The sequence below is a fragment of the Vicia villosa genome, linkage group LG4 (genome assembly GCF_029867415.1).
Source record: "Vicia villosa cultivar HV-30 ecotype Madison, WI linkage group LG4, Vvil1.0, whole genome shotgun sequence".
Taxonomy (NCBI): domain Eukaryota; kingdom Viridiplantae; phylum Streptophyta; class Magnoliopsida; order Fabales; family Fabaceae; genus Vicia; species Vicia villosa.
The window spans coordinates 46,792,407-46,811,636 of NC_081183.1; the positions used below are offsets into that span (position 1 = coordinate 46,792,407).

The 19,230-nt window shown below is 30.4% G+C and overlaps 1 long non-coding RNA gene across 1 annotated transcript; it reads left to right on the forward strand.

Moving 5' to 3' along the window:
* The first annotated feature begins 12,849 nt into the window (after window positions 1–12,849).
* LOC131599137 (uncharacterized) lies at window positions 12,850–18,891 on the forward strand. Its single transcript, XR_009282585.1, has 3 exons — window positions 12,850–13,424; window positions 18,241–18,310; window positions 18,648–18,891. It is a non-coding gene; the product is annotated as an uncharacterized LOC131599137 (long non-coding RNA).
* The last annotated feature ends 339 nt before the right edge of the window (window positions 18,892–19,230 follow it).

Consider the following 19,230-nt stretch of genomic DNA (forward strand, 5'->3'; position numbering starts at 1 on the left):
CCTACATTTATGATGATTCTTGAAATGCTTCTTCTGATCAACATCCATTTCTTGCCTCGTAAGCTTTACGCCACTAGCTTTCACTGGATGTTTGTAACCATCCATCAGAAGATCCCATAGTTCACCATCTAGACCAAGAAAGTAACTTTCCAGTTTATCTTTCCAATATTCAAAGTTTTCACCATCAAATACTGGTGGTCTAGTATAACCATTGTTACCATTGTATTGCTCAGCAGAGCCAGATGTAGATGCAGGTGGATCTGTTGGAATTTGACCAGCCATCTTTTACTGAAGCGTTTTTCTCTTCCTGAATCTTTTCTAAACACGGTTAAGTGCTTGCACCTTAGAACCGGCGCTCTGATGCCAATTGAAGGATAGAAAAACACTTAGAAAGGGGGGGGGGGGGGTTGAATAAGTGTAGTCTAAAAACTTGAACGATAAAAACAATTTGCACAGTTATTTTTATCCTGGTTCGTTGTTAACTAAACTACTCCAGTCCACCCCCATGGAGTGATTTACCTCACCTGAGGATTTAATCCACTAATCGCAACAGATTACAATGGTTTTCCACTAAGCCCACGACTAAGTCTTCTAGAGTATCCTGATCACAACCTGATCACTCTAGGAACAAATGCTTAGACACAAGCTAATACTTTCTTAGAGTATCCTGACCACCACGTGATCACTCTAAATACAACTGATTAGACACAAGCTAAGACTTCCTAGAGTATCCTGATCAACACTTGATCACTCTAGTTACTTACAAATTAATGTAATCAATTCTAAGAGTATTACAATTGCTTCTGAAAAGCTATAATCACAAAAGTGATATTTCTCTTAACATTTAAGCTTAATCTCACTAATATATTACAACAGCAATGTAGTGAGCTTTGATGAAGATGAAGTTTCTGAGCTTTGAGTTGAACAGCGTTTCAGCAAGTTAATATTCACAGAATAGGTGTAGAATTGGTAACCTTGCTTCTCATCAGAACTTCATACTTATAGGCACTTGAGAAGATGACCGTTGGGAGTATTTAATGCTTTGCGTGTTCCGTACAACTTTGCATTTAATGTTTCACGCTTTTGTCAACTACCTCGAGCCTTGTTCACGCTGTGTCTACTGACGTTGCCTTTAATAGCTTCCAATGTTCCTTTTGTCAGTCAGCATAGCCTGCCACCTGTACTTTCTTCTGATCTGATGTTTGTGTATACAACGTTTGAATATCATCAGAGTCAAACAGCTTGGTTCATAGCATCTTCTTGTCTTCTGACCTTGAAGTACTTCTGAGCGTGATACCATGAGAACTTCAGTGCTTCTGCTTCTGATCTCAAGTTCTTCTGATGCTTCCATAGACCCATGTTCTGATTCTGCCTTGACCATCTTCTGATGTCTCGCCAGACCATGTTCTGATGTTGCATGCTGAACCTTCTGAGACAAAGCTTCTGAGCGCTGACTTGTGCATACTCTTTATATATTTCCTGAAAAGGAAATTGTAATGTATTAGAGTACCACATTATCTCACACAAAATTCATATCCTTGTTATCATCAAAACTAAGAATATTGATCAGAACAAATCTTGTTCTAACAATCTCCCCCTTTTTGATGATGACAAAAACATATATAAATGACATGAATTTGCGATCAGAAAGAGCAGGCGGCTAAAGACAATTACACAGCTATAACATAAGCATGTGAATATGTCTCCCCCTGAGATTAACAATCTCCCCCTGAGATGAATAATCTCCCCCTGAAATTAATACTAGAAGAATTTTATAAATAAAATACTTCCCTGAGTATTTCAGTAGAGACGTTCACAGTGCTTGATCTTCAGAACATTCATGACTTCTGATTTCTGCTTCCATAGGACAGCTTCAGAACTTGAATTTCTTTGATCTTCAGAACATTCACAGCTTCTGACTTCTGCTTCCATCGGACAGCTTCAGAACTTGAATTTCTTTGATCTTCAAAACATTCACAGCTTCTGATTTCTGCTTCCATCGGACAGCTTCAGAACTTGAATTTCTTTGATCTTCAGAACATTCACAGCTTCTGACTTCTGCTTCCATCGGACAGCTTCAGAATTTGAATTTCTTTGATCTTCAGAACATTCACAGCTTCTGACTTCTGCTTCCATTTGGACAGCTTCAGAGCTTGAATTTCTTCTTACATCACTTCATGCTAGATTGTATTAGAACATTGTTGAATGTACCAGAGCATAATCAGAGCATCTCTACATTCTGAAATGTTACAGAACAAAACTAAACGACAAAAGTCAGCATGAAAGAGTCAGAACATAGAATATGTTTCAGACCACATAATATGTATCAGAGCCATATGGTATGTGTCAGAACACATAAACAAAATGTTTCAGAGCATATATTCTATCATTAGAATATCTGAACATTCTTCCTTCTTGCTTTTGATTCTGAAGCTTCATAGCACTCAGCTTGCTTCAAGAATCCAAGAGCTTGATTCATCTTGTTGCTTCTTATGTTGATCTTGCAAAGAGAATCTTCAATTCCTGCAACAACACAACTTAAAGCATAGAACTTTGCAAGTTCTGTTAGTAAAGCAACTGATTAAATCAAATCATTTATCACATATTTCTCCCCCTTTTTTGTCATAACATCAAAAACATAAAAGATTCAGATGAAAAACAAAAAGAAACACATGGAAGAAAAAGATAATTTTCATTGAAGCTTAAAAAGACAAAAGTACAGAAGTACAAGAAGATAAGGAAGAAAAGATGCACAAAAACAGATGCAGCAAAGCAAGAACAAAACAACTTCTAATTGATTATAATCAGAACTTCTTATAAAAGACTACTCCAATCTTATTTCAGAAGATACTCATACATAAGATCTTCTCATCTTCTCATTCTAGGCATAAATCCATACTGATATTCTTCATAATGAACTTAAACCTATCTTCAGCAAGGGGTTTTGTAAAGATATCAGCCCATTGATGGTCTGTATCCACAAAGTTTAAAGATATAACACCCTTCTGAACATAGTCCCTCATGAAATGATGTTTAATCTTAATATGTTTAGCTTTTGAATGTAAAATAGGATTCTTAGATAAACATATAGCAGAGGTATTATCACAGAAAATAGGAATGTTACTCTCATATATCTGATAATCTTCTAGTTGACTTCTCATCCAGAGCATTTGTATGCTACAACCAGCAGCAGCAACATATTCTGCTTCTGTTGTTGAGAGGGCAATTGTAGCTTGCTTCTTGCTGTACCATGAGATCAGATGACTTCCAAGAAATTGTCAACTTCCAGAAGTACTTTTCCTTTCAATTCTATCTCCAGCATAGTCAGCATCACAGAATCCTACTAAGTTGTAATCTTTGGATCTTCTGTAAACTAAACCAACATTAGTAGTACCTTTCAGATACCTCAGAATTCTCTTAACCGCAGTTAAGTGAGATTCTCTCGGATCTGATTGGAATCTAGCACACAAACAAACACTGAAGAGAATGTCAGGTCTAGAAGCAGTTAGGTATAGAAGAGATCCAATCATACCTCTGTACAACTTCTGATCTACCTTCTTACTTACCTCGTCCTTACCTAGGACACATGTTGGATGTATAGGAGTTTTGGCTTCTTTGCTTTCAGAAAGATTAAACTTCTTCAGAAGTTCTTTCACATACTTCGTTTGATGAACATAAGTTCCATCAGAAGTTTGGTTGATTTGAATTCCAAGGAAATACTTGAGTTCTCCCATCATGCTCATTTCAAATACAGCCTGCATAGACTCAGCAAACTCCTTTCCAAGTGTAGCATTAGATGTTCCAAAGATGATATCATCAACATATATTTGACATATTAAAATATCCTTTTTAAAGGTTTTACAAAAGAGAGTAGTGTCCACTTTTCCTCTAGTGAAACCATTTTCCAGAAGGAAGGAGCTTAAACGTTCATACCAAGCCCTCGGAGCTTGCTCCAATCCGTATAATGATTTCTTTAATTTAAAAAACATGATTTGGAGACTTGGAGTCTTCAAAACTACGAGGTTGATGGACATAAACTTCTTCATCTATATAACCATTTAAGAAGGCACTCTTAACATCCATCTGATAAAGAGTGATGTTGTGTTGAGTGGCAAAAGAAATTAATAGACGAATAGATTCTAACCTGGCCACTGGAGCAAAGTTTTCTGTGTAGTCAATCCCTTATTGCTGACTATAACCTTGAGCAACCAGTCTGGATTTGTTTCTTACCACTTCTCCCTTCTCGCTTAGCTTGTTTCTGAACACCCACTTAGTGCCAATGATGTTAAATCCTTTTTGTCTAGGAACCAAGTCCCATACGTCATTCCTTTTAAACTGATTGAGTTCTTCTTGCATGGCAATTATCCAGTCAGGATCTTCTAGAGCTTGGTCAACAGAGGTTGGCTCGATCAAAGAAACAAGACCTAATTGACATTCTGCATTGTTCTTAAGGAATGCCCTTGTCCTGATGGGCTCATCTTTCTTTCCAAGGATCACATCTTCTGAATGAGCTGAAGCAAGTCTAGGTGATCTTCTGACTGTTGGTTCTTCAGAAATCCTGAGATTCTCTAAAGATGCAACAACTTGATCTTCTGATCCATTGCTTCTGAGACTGCCAGCTTCTGCAGCTTTGCTTCTTGGTTCTACTGCTTCTGATATATCAATATCAAAATCTGCAAAATTCTCAAACTGCTTTGGTTTTTCAAGACCAAGCTTATCATCAAACCTGATATTGATTGATTCTTCTACAATCAATGTTTCAGTATTGTATACTCTGTAGCCTTTAGAGCGTTCAGAATATCCAAGAAGGAAACACTTTTATGCTTTAGAATCAAACTTACCAAGATGATCTTTAGTATTCAGAATAAAACATACACATCCAAAAGGATGGAAATATGAAATGTTGGGCTTCCTGTTCTTCCACAATTCATAAGGAGTCTTATTTAGAATAGGTCTGATAAAGATTTTATTCTGAATATAACATGCAGTGTTTATTGCTTCTGCCCATAAATGCTTAGCCATATTGGTTTCATTGATCATGGTTCTGGCTATTTCTTGTAGAGTCCTATTCTTTCGTTCTACAACTCCATTTTGCTGTGGAGTTCTAGGACAAGAGAAATCATGGGCAATACCATTTTCTTTGAAAAACTCCTCAAAGAATCTGTTCTCAAATTCACCACCATGATCACTTCTAACCTTTATGATTTTACACTCTTTCTCAGATTGGATCTGAGTGTAGAATTCAAAGAACACTGAATGAGACTCATCCTTGTGTTTTAAGAACTTTACCCATGTCCAGCGGCTATAATCATCAACGATGACTAATCCATATTTCTTCTCTCTGACAGATGCTGTTTTGACTGGGCCAGACAGATCAATGTGCAAGAGTTCTAACGGCCTTGAGGAAGAAACAACATTCTTAGACTTGAATGCAGGTCTGGAGAACTTGCCCTTCTGACATGCTTCACAAAGAGCATCTGATTTGTATTTCAGATTAGGGAGTCCTCTAACAAGATTTAGTTAGTTAATCTGAGAAATCTTTCTCAAACTAGCATGTCCTAATCTTCTGTGCCAGACCCATTGCTCTTCAGAAACAGACATAAGACAAGTCACCTTCTGATTCTTAAGATCTTGAAGATCTGTCTTATAAACGTTGTTCTTTCTCTTGCCTGTAAATAGGATTGAGCCATCCTTCTGACTTACAGCCTTGCAAGACTTTTGATTGAAGATTATATCATAACCATTGTCACTTAATTGACTTATGGACAATAAGTTATGTGTTAATCCTTCAACAAGAAGTACATTAGTTATGGAAGGAGAGTTACCAATACTTATGGTTCTAGAGCCAGTGATTTTGCCCTTCTGATCTCCTCCAAACTTGACTTCACCACCTGGTTTAAGCACCAGGTCTTGGAATGTAGACCTTTTTCCCGTCATGTGTCGCGAGCACCCAGAGTCCAGGTACCATGACATTTTGCTTTTTGTCCTCTTTGCTGCCAAGGATATCTGCAACAGAAATTATCTTCTCCTTAGGTACCCACAATTTCTTGGGTCCTTTCTTGTTAGTTCTCCTCAAGTTCTGATTGAACTTGGGTTTAGCAAAATACTTAACAGGAGGAACAGCATGATAATCTATAGGTTTGTCAGCATGATATTTCTTAGGATGTGTCACATGCTTCTTGGTGTGAACAGTGTTAAACTTCTGTGCATGTGAAGTGAGCCTAATATCATGAGCATGGCCATATTTGAACTGATCATACAATGGCTTGTATGTGATTTTCAAATCATCAACAGGTTCAAATTTATGTGAGGTATCACCCTCATAGCCAAAACCAAACCTTCTGTTTCCAGAAACACCATATATCATAGAAGCAAGATGACTTCTGCCAATACTTCTAGATAAGAACTTCCTGAAGCTCGAGTCATATTCTTTCAGAATATGATTCATACTAGGAATGGATTTTTCTGTTTCAGAAGGAGATCCACTATCTTTGGATAGATTTAAAACTTTTTCCTTCAGTTCAGAATTTTCCACTTCCAGCTTCTTAGTTTCAAATTCAAACTGCTTCTTCAGCTTTTTGTATTTGATACTAAGATGAGCCTTGAGTTCCAGAAGTTGTCATAACGTGGGGAATCCATTCAAAGTGATGAAAACGCGTGGACAACGGTTGGGAATCCATTCAATTTATTTTAAATCAAATATGTCTAAAATAAAAATCCAAATTAAATTATTTTTAAGCCATATATGACACCAAATTAGAGAAATATTTTTAACTTGTTTTAATTATTAATTTAAATTAAACATGTCTAAAATAAAAATAAAAATTTTAAATTAGGAAAATGTTAATGTGTGCCACAAAGTCACAAGTTAATAAATTATTTATAAAAAATTTATTTTTGGAGCACGTGTATTCAATATGTTGAAAATTTAAATCATTCATAATAAAAAAGCAAAATGAATAAATGGGCAAGTCTGACAAGTGGCATGTTCAGATCAATTCTTTTCTTTTTACAACTTTCTAAATATGGAAATATTTCATTTAAATAATATTTACTTATTATATTTATTATTCAGTATATTAAATATTTATTGTATTTCAGTATATTAAATATTTATTTTATTTATTATTAGAAGGATATAGAAAGATTCATGATACACTGATACACGTGAAATAAAACTATGTGCTTGGGTAATTGGAAATGGAAAAATAAGCTTTGTTTTACTCTCTAAATTTGCCTTTTCACCTTCTTACATCGGTTTTGTAGTAATTTAATTCCTACGATTTCCAATCACTAATTCATAGAATCATCCATGTATTTCAAACAGCCTGTCATTCAATTTGTAGTTCTTCCAATCAATGTTTTCTCTTTCCCAGATAATACAATCATTAAGGTTTGTAGTTGTTTTTTATTTGTATCATTTGCAAAAGAAAATCGGAGTATAAATAGTCCAGATTCGTCTCAGATTGGTAACAAGTTTGGATTTTATTTTGCTAATTGTTATATTTTTTAATCGCAATTTGTCTCCTTATTTTTTTGTTCGTTATTATTCATGGCTGTCGTAATAGTCATCAATGTTTTCCTTCTGATTCTTTGTTTTTTAATGTGTTTTTATAGGTATTTGTTTTGTAGATTTCGCATAGATGTTTTGGTTCCTCCTATGACGCAAACATGGAGTGTAAAAAATGGAGTGGATCCTTACTCTAACGGGATTTCCCTTGCTCCATAAGAAAAAAATTAACCCTTTACTTTCATACCAGGTTAAGTTTGCTGATTATGGGATATCTATGTAACTCCACTGACTTTGGGGTTTGGACCAAGACTATATCATTAGGCTATGTATATTTTTCTCCCTCACAAATGATTACAATGTTCAAAATTGTTTCTTGAGATGTGATAATTATTAAGCTTTTCCACTTGCAAGATTGTCTATTTTTTCCTTTCACTCGATGAGTTTTTATTATGTTGTTGACTCTTTTACAAGTACTATTGCAGGTGTAGTAGAAGGAACTACAAGTTGAGGGTGTAGTTTAGAAGCTGGTGAAGCTTTTGAAGTCATTCTTTTTAAAGATTTGAGAGAGACTTTTGTTAAAATTTTATAAATTTAATATCAATTAATTTATTTTATTGGTTGTTAACTCAATATTGTCCATACCAATTGATTTAATTCAATTGTAGATAATGGCAATTAATTTAGTTTTATTTCCTGTTTGCTTCACTACGTAATGATTATGCTGATAGATAATCTTAATCTAATATAGTTTTAGTAAAAAAAACATGAATTCTTTATATGTTTTTGTGTTATTTTTTCTGGTTTCAGATGTAAATTATAGAGCATACAAGGAAACTTTAAACCAATTTATCAAAGCAAACAATAAAATTTATTTAAAAATACAGTTGACGTTTGAATAAGTTAATCGTGTAAAAGCAAACAATATAGAAAAAAAATTTATTAATAAATAAATTCAAAGATATAAATTAGATAATGATGAAAACTAAAATAGTAATTTAATAATTTTTGAACAATATGTAAATTAGATAATATATAAATTAGATAATGTTGAAAACTAAAATAGTAATTTAATAATTTTTTAACAATTTTTCTATTGGTTCGTTAAATTAGTCAATAAAATCATACTCCAGTTATTATAAGTATCAGTTTTTATAGCATTTTAGCCTACAATTTGTAGGTTCTATGAACAGGATAGAAAATCACATAATTTATGCCTTAATTATTTATAGTAAGAATTTATTATCATAATTTGTCATTAATAATTATAAAATTAATAAATATTTGTCAAATTAAAATTACAACTTAGAAATGTTTACATGTTTATCTTATGTTTATAAAGAAGATATAGATTTTGTCTTAATTTATTTGAAATAAAATTGAAGTTATTAAATTTATTTTTAATGTCAAAACTTAGTGAGTCAAAAATATTAATTGGAATTTAATTTAATTGAAATTATAATTAATTTAATTATATTTAAGTTGAAATTATAATGAAGCCTAAAAATATTGTTTAAAAATTGATAAAAAAATAATGACTAATCCATCAGTAAATTAATTGTCGAATTCAAATATTCATGAGTAATACTATGAATATAAATAGTTTAATTAGAATACATAGATTTAAATTTTTAAGCTTGAATTTTAAATTTAATTTTAATTAATAATTTTAATTATTAAGTAATTAGACGAGAGAACTCTTTTCTTTGATAGAAAAATGTAGTAATTAATAAAAAATAATTACATTTATTAATTTTATTTTATTAAAAAGCAATGACGATTAATTTTATTTTATTAAAAAGCAATGAACATAAATATGTTTTAAGTATGTTAACTTTTTTTGTTATATTTAATTGATAGTAGTTTAAATTAATTTATTATTTGATTTTTATGTTTTTAAACATCTTAATTAATTAATTTATGATTATTATAATGAAGTATATTTGACAGTTAAAAATAGAATAATTCGACTGCATATTTAACAAAGTAATAAAGAGGCCTAAAATAATAAAGTGCATGCAATTATTAAAAATTAAAAATAATTAAATTGAAGGCTGGATTGCAATTTTGGTTCCCCTATTATTATTTTTTTGGTTTGGTTCCTATATTTTAAAATCCGGTTTTTTAGTCCTTTTATTTTAGTTTTTTTTTAGGATTTTGGTTCCTTTGCAAATGAAAACAATTTTTAATGAAATGGAACTCACAGTAATGACATGTAAAATTTAGAGACTAAAATTTCAGATTTTAAAATAGGGGATAAAAAAAATAGAGGCATCAAAATTGCAATTAAGTCGAAATTAAATTTAGTAACACACAAGTAACTCTCACAATCTCCCTTCATTTCAAAAAAAATAAATAGATTTATAGAAACAAACAAGTAATGTCATTACTATCTAGGTTGATTAATATGATTACCACATACACCTATTAATTAGGCTGATTAAGCAACTATCGATTAATGTATTTTTTGTAGAGACAGTAATAAATAATAACAAATAATAATAATAATAATAATCCTAGCCTATTGCTTGATAGTATAATATTTATAGACAAAAAAATAAAAACTAAAATAAAAATAAGAAATTGTTAGAATTTAATAAAATAACAAATGTGAATTTTGATTTGGTCTTAATTTTTTAAGCTAATTAAATAAAATCTTAATTAAAAATTGAAGTCATGTAGCGCTGTCTTTTATTTTTTAGTAGATTTTGTTTTTTTGTTTTTTTGTTTTTATTTTAATTAATTTTTATTTAGGTGTGGATATTCATTAATTAAATAACAATCAGTCAAGTAATTCTATTTTACCATAAACGGTTGTTTGTTCCTTTTTTTTTTTGGTTAAGTTTGTTTTTTTTTATTATTTTGAAATAAAATAAAAATTAAATCCTTTTTAAATTATTTATTGTTTTTATTAAATATAATTTTAAAAAATTTAGTTAAAAACCTTTGAAGAAATGGGGCGCTCCTTCTCTCTTTTGTAGGATAGTTTCTAATTTATTTTATTTATTTTTTATTCATTTAATTTAATTTTGTTAATAAATTTTAATTATTGATTAATAAATAAACATAATAGCTTTAGATTTCATCTTTTGTTTTTCTTTAAAAAAAATAATAAAATAATAATCAAACTATTTTAAACCCCGAGCGCACATTTTCCATTTTGGTCTTTTGATTTATAAATTAGAAATGCCCAAATTATTTTATAATTTACAACAAAATTTAGTTAAATAAATTTTTTTATGTATACTATTAATAACAATAACATTTTATCTATACAACAGTAATCTTCCTATAAATAAAATTTATAAATTATAAGTGTTTTTAAAATATTTTTTTACTTAGAAAATATTTAACCCGTGTCTCGCACGGGTCTAAGTACTAGTATAATTTTATTATATTTAATTATATTTACTTTTTTTTAATTATAATATCCTTAACATGTATCATAAGGGCACGTGTTAGCATGATCTTTAAATTATTTAAGACAAAACCCCAACAAAACACGTTAGTTTATGAAACTTTCACAACATAATATTTCTAGTCTCGTAAGTTCGACCGCTATACTAAGTTACACATTAATTTAATCAGTTGAAAATAATTGATTTTAGATTCAAACATTAAAAAAAATGTTAGAAGACATGCAAGCGGTAGTCAGGGACGTACCTACATTGTGGCAGGGTGTGGCTATAGTTTTTAATTTTTTTTTTAATATTCTATATAAATCAGAGAAACCTGACTACAAAGTTTAATATTAACTTACTGAAACAACATACTATATTATTGAATATATATTTTTTGTGTTGTATTGTTTATATTATTTTATTTAGAATAAAAAAACCTACAATCTAAAAGACTAGAACCTTTGACCTCCTTTTTAAAAACTAACTAATATATTCAGTAACTATATTATGTAATTCATAATTTATTATAATAAATATTAATAATATTTAAAAAATATATAATATAATACATAAGTTTGTGAGTTCTTGTCAACTCAATTTTAAATAGATTTAAAGTATCAGTATAGTAGTATAAATTAAAAAAATGTATAGTAAAGACATCATAAATTACAACTCTTATGCACTATATGTTGTTAAAATAAGTTTTTTACTTTTTTTATTAAGTGTAAATAACAATTTATAATAATTGACATAAATTCAAAAACATTTTATTAATTAAATTAATAAACCGTGTAGACGACCATCATAATCTTGAAAAAATTCTTCAAAATAAAACTGTTAGAAAACTAAAGTTCTCAAATAAAACATAGACACCTCTAAAATTTCAAACAATTTTAAATTTAAGATATATATATATATATATATATATATATATATATATATATATATATATATATATATATATATATATATATAGAGAGAGAGAGAGAGAGAGGGATCAAATTACACCCGAAGAGTTACACAACGAGTTACACTCGTTCAATAACTACATCTCGAATTAATATATTTTAAATTCAACCGTTGGATTGAAACATAATATCATATAGATCATACCTATAAAGTTTGAGCTTAATCTATAATGATTTACTATATCATCAAGATATCCAAAGATTAACGTTAAAATGAGCTTTCATATAACGTTAATTTTGATGTAATTCAATGACATAGTAAATAATTATAGATTAAGCTCAAACTTTATAGGTATGATCTATATGATATTATGTTTCAATCCAACGGTTGAATTTAAAAAATATTAATTCGAGATATAGTTATTGAACGAGTGTAACCCGTGGTGTAACTCTTCGGGTGTAATTTGATCCCTCCTCATATATATATATATATATATATATATATATATATATATATATATATATATATATATATATATATATATATATATATATATATATATAGTGAGAGAGAATTAAGTAAAATATAACATAATTGATTAGTTAATCTATTTCAAATCTCTGGAAAAAAAATATAATTATAAATATTTTGCAATTATAACATTTGCTGCTCTCTCTAATATTTTTGACAAGATCTGTCATTAGTAAATAATTCATTAAATTCTATTTTTTTTTATTTTGAATATAATATAATTTATGTTTTCTTTTATGGTTAGCCACACCAATATATATTGTCTGGATCCGCCCCTGTTGTTAATTTAAATTAAATACGTCTAAAATATAAGTTCAAAATTTAAATTATTTAACATAAATCCAACCAAACATTTCTTATCTTATCTAGTAGGTTCCGCTGCTTGCTTGACCGACACTACAAGAAAATAACATATTAGCTGCCAAAATTTACTACAAATTATTTTCATATTTAATTTCAATTTGAATCCAACCAAATATTTCTTATCTTATCTAGTATGTTGGCTGAGGAAACTTGGTGTTTGTACTTTCAGCTGCAGAGCGGATGGATGTTCTGTGTTCTTTGTTATTGTGTAGTTTATGAAATATTTGCTGAAGAATCATAATTGCTCCATTGATAAACAATAACCATTTTAAGTTTGTATACAACAATTTTTATCTGTTTCATTTTGAATATTTATGCTCCTTGTGCTCCATTGATATTTTTGAAATCATATTAGATGTAGTACCGGATTACTTAGTTGGTATAACCTCTCTTGCAATTCCACATATGCATTAAATGTGAAATACATGATTAATACTCTATTAATTGATTAGCATTGTTGGTCCCATTAACTAAGTTTGTGCCATTACGGCTATGAGGTATTGTCTGATTTGGGCGTGACAATTTTCATGTCTTTGTTTTTTCGAAAAGACGTTTCATTGAGTTGATGTCGATAAGCGAGATGTGGCCATGTCTAATTTCCTTTTCATTATAATTGTAGATAAGACTAAGGTTGAAGTTGTAATTCCTTTTGATTGCTACAAAGAACTTCAATTACATGGAAGCAACTCTCATTTAAGATCTCCAACAAGGTATGATTGAGATTTGATGTTTGAAGTGTTTTTCTTCATATTCTATCAATGTATATGGTTTGATTATATTCCTTGATAATTTGTGCAAGACGGATAAAACAAAATCCATATCAAAGTTATAGGGTTTTAAGTATAAAAGAGAACAAATTAGACTGTTGACTAATCGTAACAAAAATAATTTAGTTTTCTAAGAACATTAGTTATGTGCATTCACTTTTTAGTGCATAGTTTATGTTAATCAAGGGTTATTATGTATGTATGGGAAATTAAACACGTCTTAATATATGTGCTATTTCTTTTTACCTTTTCTTATATAACTTTCTATTATATTATGTCAAAGATTCACCCTAACTACCTGTAACAAAAATATGCTATTCTGAACAGTCCTATATATCTAGCAGCAATTGCGCTATCTAGTGATTCGTTTTCTGCATATAAGAATCGTTAGCTAGTACAACCTTCTTAATTCATGAAATTTGGTTAATAAAAATTAACTAGTAGAAGGCCCGATGTATTTTCTACTTCAAGTATTAGGAGCCATGAATAAGTGCCAAACTAGGTTGTTGTAGCTTTCAGACTATAACTGAAATTAAGAAGTTGGTTGGAGAAAGAATTCTCCTTGGTGCTCTTTCTTAAAGCACACGGAAAGATGTTATATTCGGAAGTAATAGTCTTACAAGCCCCCAAAGCAATTTGCAGGTGTTCATTGTTTCATATGAAACATTCTAAAAGCATTCATCCAAGTTTAGTGATAGTGTCTCATGTGATCTCCTCCTCTGTGATGAAGCTCACAGATCGAAAAATGATGAGTCAATGACAAACTGGTACTATTTAATCTTCTTCGCCTCCTCTTTACAGGCATGTTTCTGAACACACTGCAGAATTAAGTGCCAAAGTTAATCAGCTTATATTTTTTCTTGGGCTTGTCATGCAAATTAGATTCTACTGCGTACTTTCAGAGAGCTGTATTAATATTGATCACTAGTCCTTGACTAAATTTGATGTCAAATATAAGTTATAGTTAGTAAATATGTTACTATATCAAAATCATAGTTTTATGAGTGTTTCTCTAGCCATGTAGAATTCATCATGTGTTAAATATATGGAGTGAAATAGTTCCTTATAGTGCTAGAAACTACTCAAAGGTTTTTGGAACTTTCTAAATTATTGATTATATGGAATAGTTATATTGTTCATGTTTGGTGTCTTTCACTGTATAATCTTACAAGCGTACGATTTCCATTAATAATTTCTTCTATATAATCACTACAAAAAAACTGCAATTAGCCAGGTGAACTTCACCCCGCAAAAGTAAAGATCACTCTGCAACTCCTTAATTGCGAGGTGAGCTGTTCACCCTGCAAAAACGTTAGTCGCAAATATTTGCCAGGTGGTTTTCACCCCGCAACTTTGTCAGGTGGTTTTCACCCTGCAACGTTGCCATGTGCTTTTCACCCCGCAAACACGCTTTCCAAGACTTTTCAGCGAACTACGTTCCATGTGATAGTTTCGATCAGAGCAGGTGTGCCAGTTGAGTCAGAGTAGTGTTAGGGGACTTGCGGGGTGAGTTTCACCTAGCAATATTTGAATATTCAAAAACTTGCAGGGTGAAATTCACCTGGCAAATATTTTAAGATCCCATGTAACATACACCTTGCAAAATGTAACGCAAATAATAAAAAAATATATATTTATATTATTCTAAATATTAAAATTAATATTTAGAATAATATAAATATAATAAATAATTTAAATTCAATAAAAATATATATTTATATTATTCTAAATATAAAAATTAATATTTAGAATAATATAAATATAATAAATAATTTAAATTCAATAAAAATACTTTAATCTGCTCTGCATTTTATAGCTACAAGATACCTTTAATTAACACCATATGTACAACGTCAGTTGTTGACCCAACACTTTAAGTTTCATGTAGTTTGATATTATTACTAAAAAATGTTAAACTACAATTCAATGACATTTTTAGATTTATTTAATGATTATAAGTAAACTTTAAAATAAGACATTATAAAAATACTAATGCTAATAAGAAATACTGGTGACAGAATAGAAGTTCTAATGCTAATAACTCTTTTTTTTTTTCTACTTTTTGTGCTTCATACTGGTGACAGAATAGAAGTACTAATGCTAATAAGAAATAATTTTTGTGATTATAAAAAAAAGAAGTACTACCGAGAACCGATACGACAAGAACCTAAGCACCCAGAGATCAAATCCCACTATTGAAATCAATTTGACAGAATAGCTACTTCATACTGGTGTTGGGAAGATGATTTTGAAATGACTCTAAAACTGAACTCACTCCCTGTAATTACTTGCTACAAGCAGAAACCTCTAAAGAATCCGCCATGAACAAAGTCAGTACATTCTTGCTGCCTCTGAATAGAACTTATACTGCACTTCTTGAAAGATCTACTGTACAATTTCAAACACCGTTACTGCAGCAAAAACGAGAAAGAGAACACCTCCAATGCAGGCAATAACCTTCAAAAGAAATGAAAATACTGTTTTTAGTTCATTGCTCCATGAGATAATGTTCCAAACTGATACACAAAATACTTCAAACACAAGGCACTATCAAGTATTATCTACAGAATGTAAAGCATGGTCGCTGGTCAGCAGAGTGTTAAAACATGGATATGGTTATGATAAATTTCTCTTAATGACACCTTAAACATGTTGCTGATATTCATAGATGCTACACATATTTTCTACTGAAATTCCAATGCTGAAAATTTCCATGACCTGTGTATTCCATAGGCAGCTTCAATCCAAGAAAATAATTTTGTAGAAAACATCTCAACCTCTATTACATGGTCTAAAATCTCACATTTGGTTACATTAGTCAATGAACCAACTTGATATGAAAGCATGTATCTATAGTTCCCAATTTATGAACTCTGGTTCATTTTTAAATGGAGAAAATCAGGAAGTTGAAACTAACAAACTACAGCATGTCAGCAATGGAGGCTACAAGTCAGAAGTTACCTTCTCCGACAAAAATGTCCCCAGTAAAGTGCCACCAAGTACGGCTATCTGTATATAAAAGATAGGAGAATATAAAAAATCCCAAAGTTATTTATAGATATGACATATAAGAAATGGTGGGAAGGGTATCTTAACTAGATTGAAACAATTGAGCTAAAGGTTAAAAAGATTTGAAGGTTCAAGGTTCAAGTCCTGATAAGAAAGAATTTGTCATTAGAAAAAAAAAAGATCTTCGATAAGAAAGAAAAGGACAGTTGATTTGATTCAAGGAATATAATATATATGTATCAAAATTTCCATGATAGTTAAGGTTTTCAACATATAGATTTCTTTTCATCTTAGTTTTGTTTTTGATCTGGCTGGGGTACCAAATATAGGTCATTAGGAATAAAAATTAGCTCACCAGAACTCTTAAAGCAGTTTCGAAATTTTATGAGTTTTATGGACCTAAAATTTTAACTTTAGTAGCACTCACCAATTGTAGAGAAAAATGATTTATCACCCCACTCAGCAACAAATACTAAGAGAAAAGTGATGGCAATTGTGCTAGCAGCAGCTACTATCCCAGCACCATTTCCAGAAAATTCAGAAACTGCCAACTCTTCCTGGTTAAGATAGGAACCATTGCATAGGAAACATCATGAACTATTTCAAAGTGAAGGAAATTAAAAAATCTGGCATAAAAATGTACTAGTAAAATCAGCTAAATTTCAATGCACACTGGCCATAGGCAACAGATACAAACTTGCCCGCTACATTAATTCATCGTATTTCACAAGGATTTCTGCCAACAGATACAAACTTGCCCTCTACGATTCCAGCCTTTACCTTCAAATTCACCTCTTCGTTTCGTAGAGATCCTGCAAAATGAAACCCGAAAAAGATGCTTTAAAACATGCCCAAACTTACATATTATCCTTTCCTTTTATGCCTCATTTCTAATAAAATGTAAGACTACAGGGATTTTTTCATTAATTAAGTTGCATTCAATTCCATGAAATATGAAAGAATCCGACACTTTTCACACATAACACCAACTCACTGTGAAAAAACAGACTTCACTCAGCCAAATGTATAATACATAGATGTCTACCAATTAACAAATTTTATTGAATATGGAAAAACAAATCTAACTTTACTTTAAGCTTTTCCTTATACTTTGCAAACCAGAGAGTGCACAAGAAACTAGGAGATGGATTTGAAAAGGTAATAATATTAAATAAATCTTGCGGGATGATAAGTACCTAGCAAATTTTATTATCGTTGATACTTGCCGCGTGCTTCACACCCCGCAATATTCGTGTCTGACACATGTCCCTACCATTTTCTATCGTCATTAATTACCAGGTTTATTTTTCTCCAAAATTTTCAAAAGAAACTTGTGAAGTGGACCACACCTCGCAACGAAAAAAGGCATTGAGACTTGCGGGGTGGTTTGCACTTCGCAATTTTTGTGTCAGTAAAATCTGCAAAAATCACCTGCTCCCCTGACTTCTTGGTAAATTTAATATTTAATTTTCAAAAACTTTTTTAAAACATTGTTGCGGGGTGTTTAACACTCTGCAACTTTTTTTCCAAAAATTTCAAACTTCCCCCTCCTTTTTGCGAGACGGAAAATATTTATATATATATTTTTTAAGAAAACAGAGTTGCGAGGTGGTTTGCATCCCTCAAGTGCAATCATTTGCGAGGTGATAGTCACCTGGCAAAATCACCCAGCTAATCACCATTTTTCTTGTAGTGAATCACCATAATGTGGATCTCATTGTTTTTTTCTTTATTTTTCACATAATTTCAGACCAATGACATCTTCTTCGGACTCATGGATGAAGTTATTTCACTACTATTATAATGAATGAGTTATTAAGGTAATCTACACTATGTTCTGAGTTATAGTTAATGGTAACTAAAATTGTTAATTTGTTATGAAGTCACAGAAATTCTACCCTACACGTTACATGAATCCTATGCAATTTTAGAACTAAACAACACTATCTTACATTTCCAAAGATTCTGCTTTGATAGTCAATGATTTGTTGTATGTGTAAAAAAAGAAGCAAAGAGCTTACAGTTCCTTCACCTTGTCAATTAGCTTCTTATCATGACAAAAATTGCTTAGGTATCATAATTCTATATTCATGATATATAACATATTAATGTTTTCAGTTTTGATATAGATAATCATTGCGAGCATTAATTTTTTAGGTGTTAAGTGTTGGAACATTGAAGTTATAATATGGGTATGCACCAATTGTAGAATCAAATGAAGCTATCCATCAATTGTTGGAACATTATTATTCACTGAGTGTGTGATGTGGGTATTGGTTCTGGGTTTATATGTGTTCTCAAAAAGTTTGATAAAGTGAAACAAATAGTTATACATTGAAATCGAAGGGATTGATTGTTACTAATATAATGGTTGTTTGTTTAGAATATGATAGAATGGATATGCCAGTGTTATATTATGATGTGACTTATCTTTAGTTTTGAGTTCTTGCCTTCAATTAGGTATATATATATATATATATATATATATATATATATATATATATATATATATATATATATATATATATATATATATATATATATATATATATATATATATATATATATATATATATATATATATATATATATATATATATATATATATATATCATATTTGGTAACATGAGTGAACCAAACACATGATAGGATAAGTCATATCCTGTCTATATCATATCCTATCCTTATCCAGCTTTATATCCTATCATGTCTCTATCCTGTCTTGCGCACCAAACGGGCC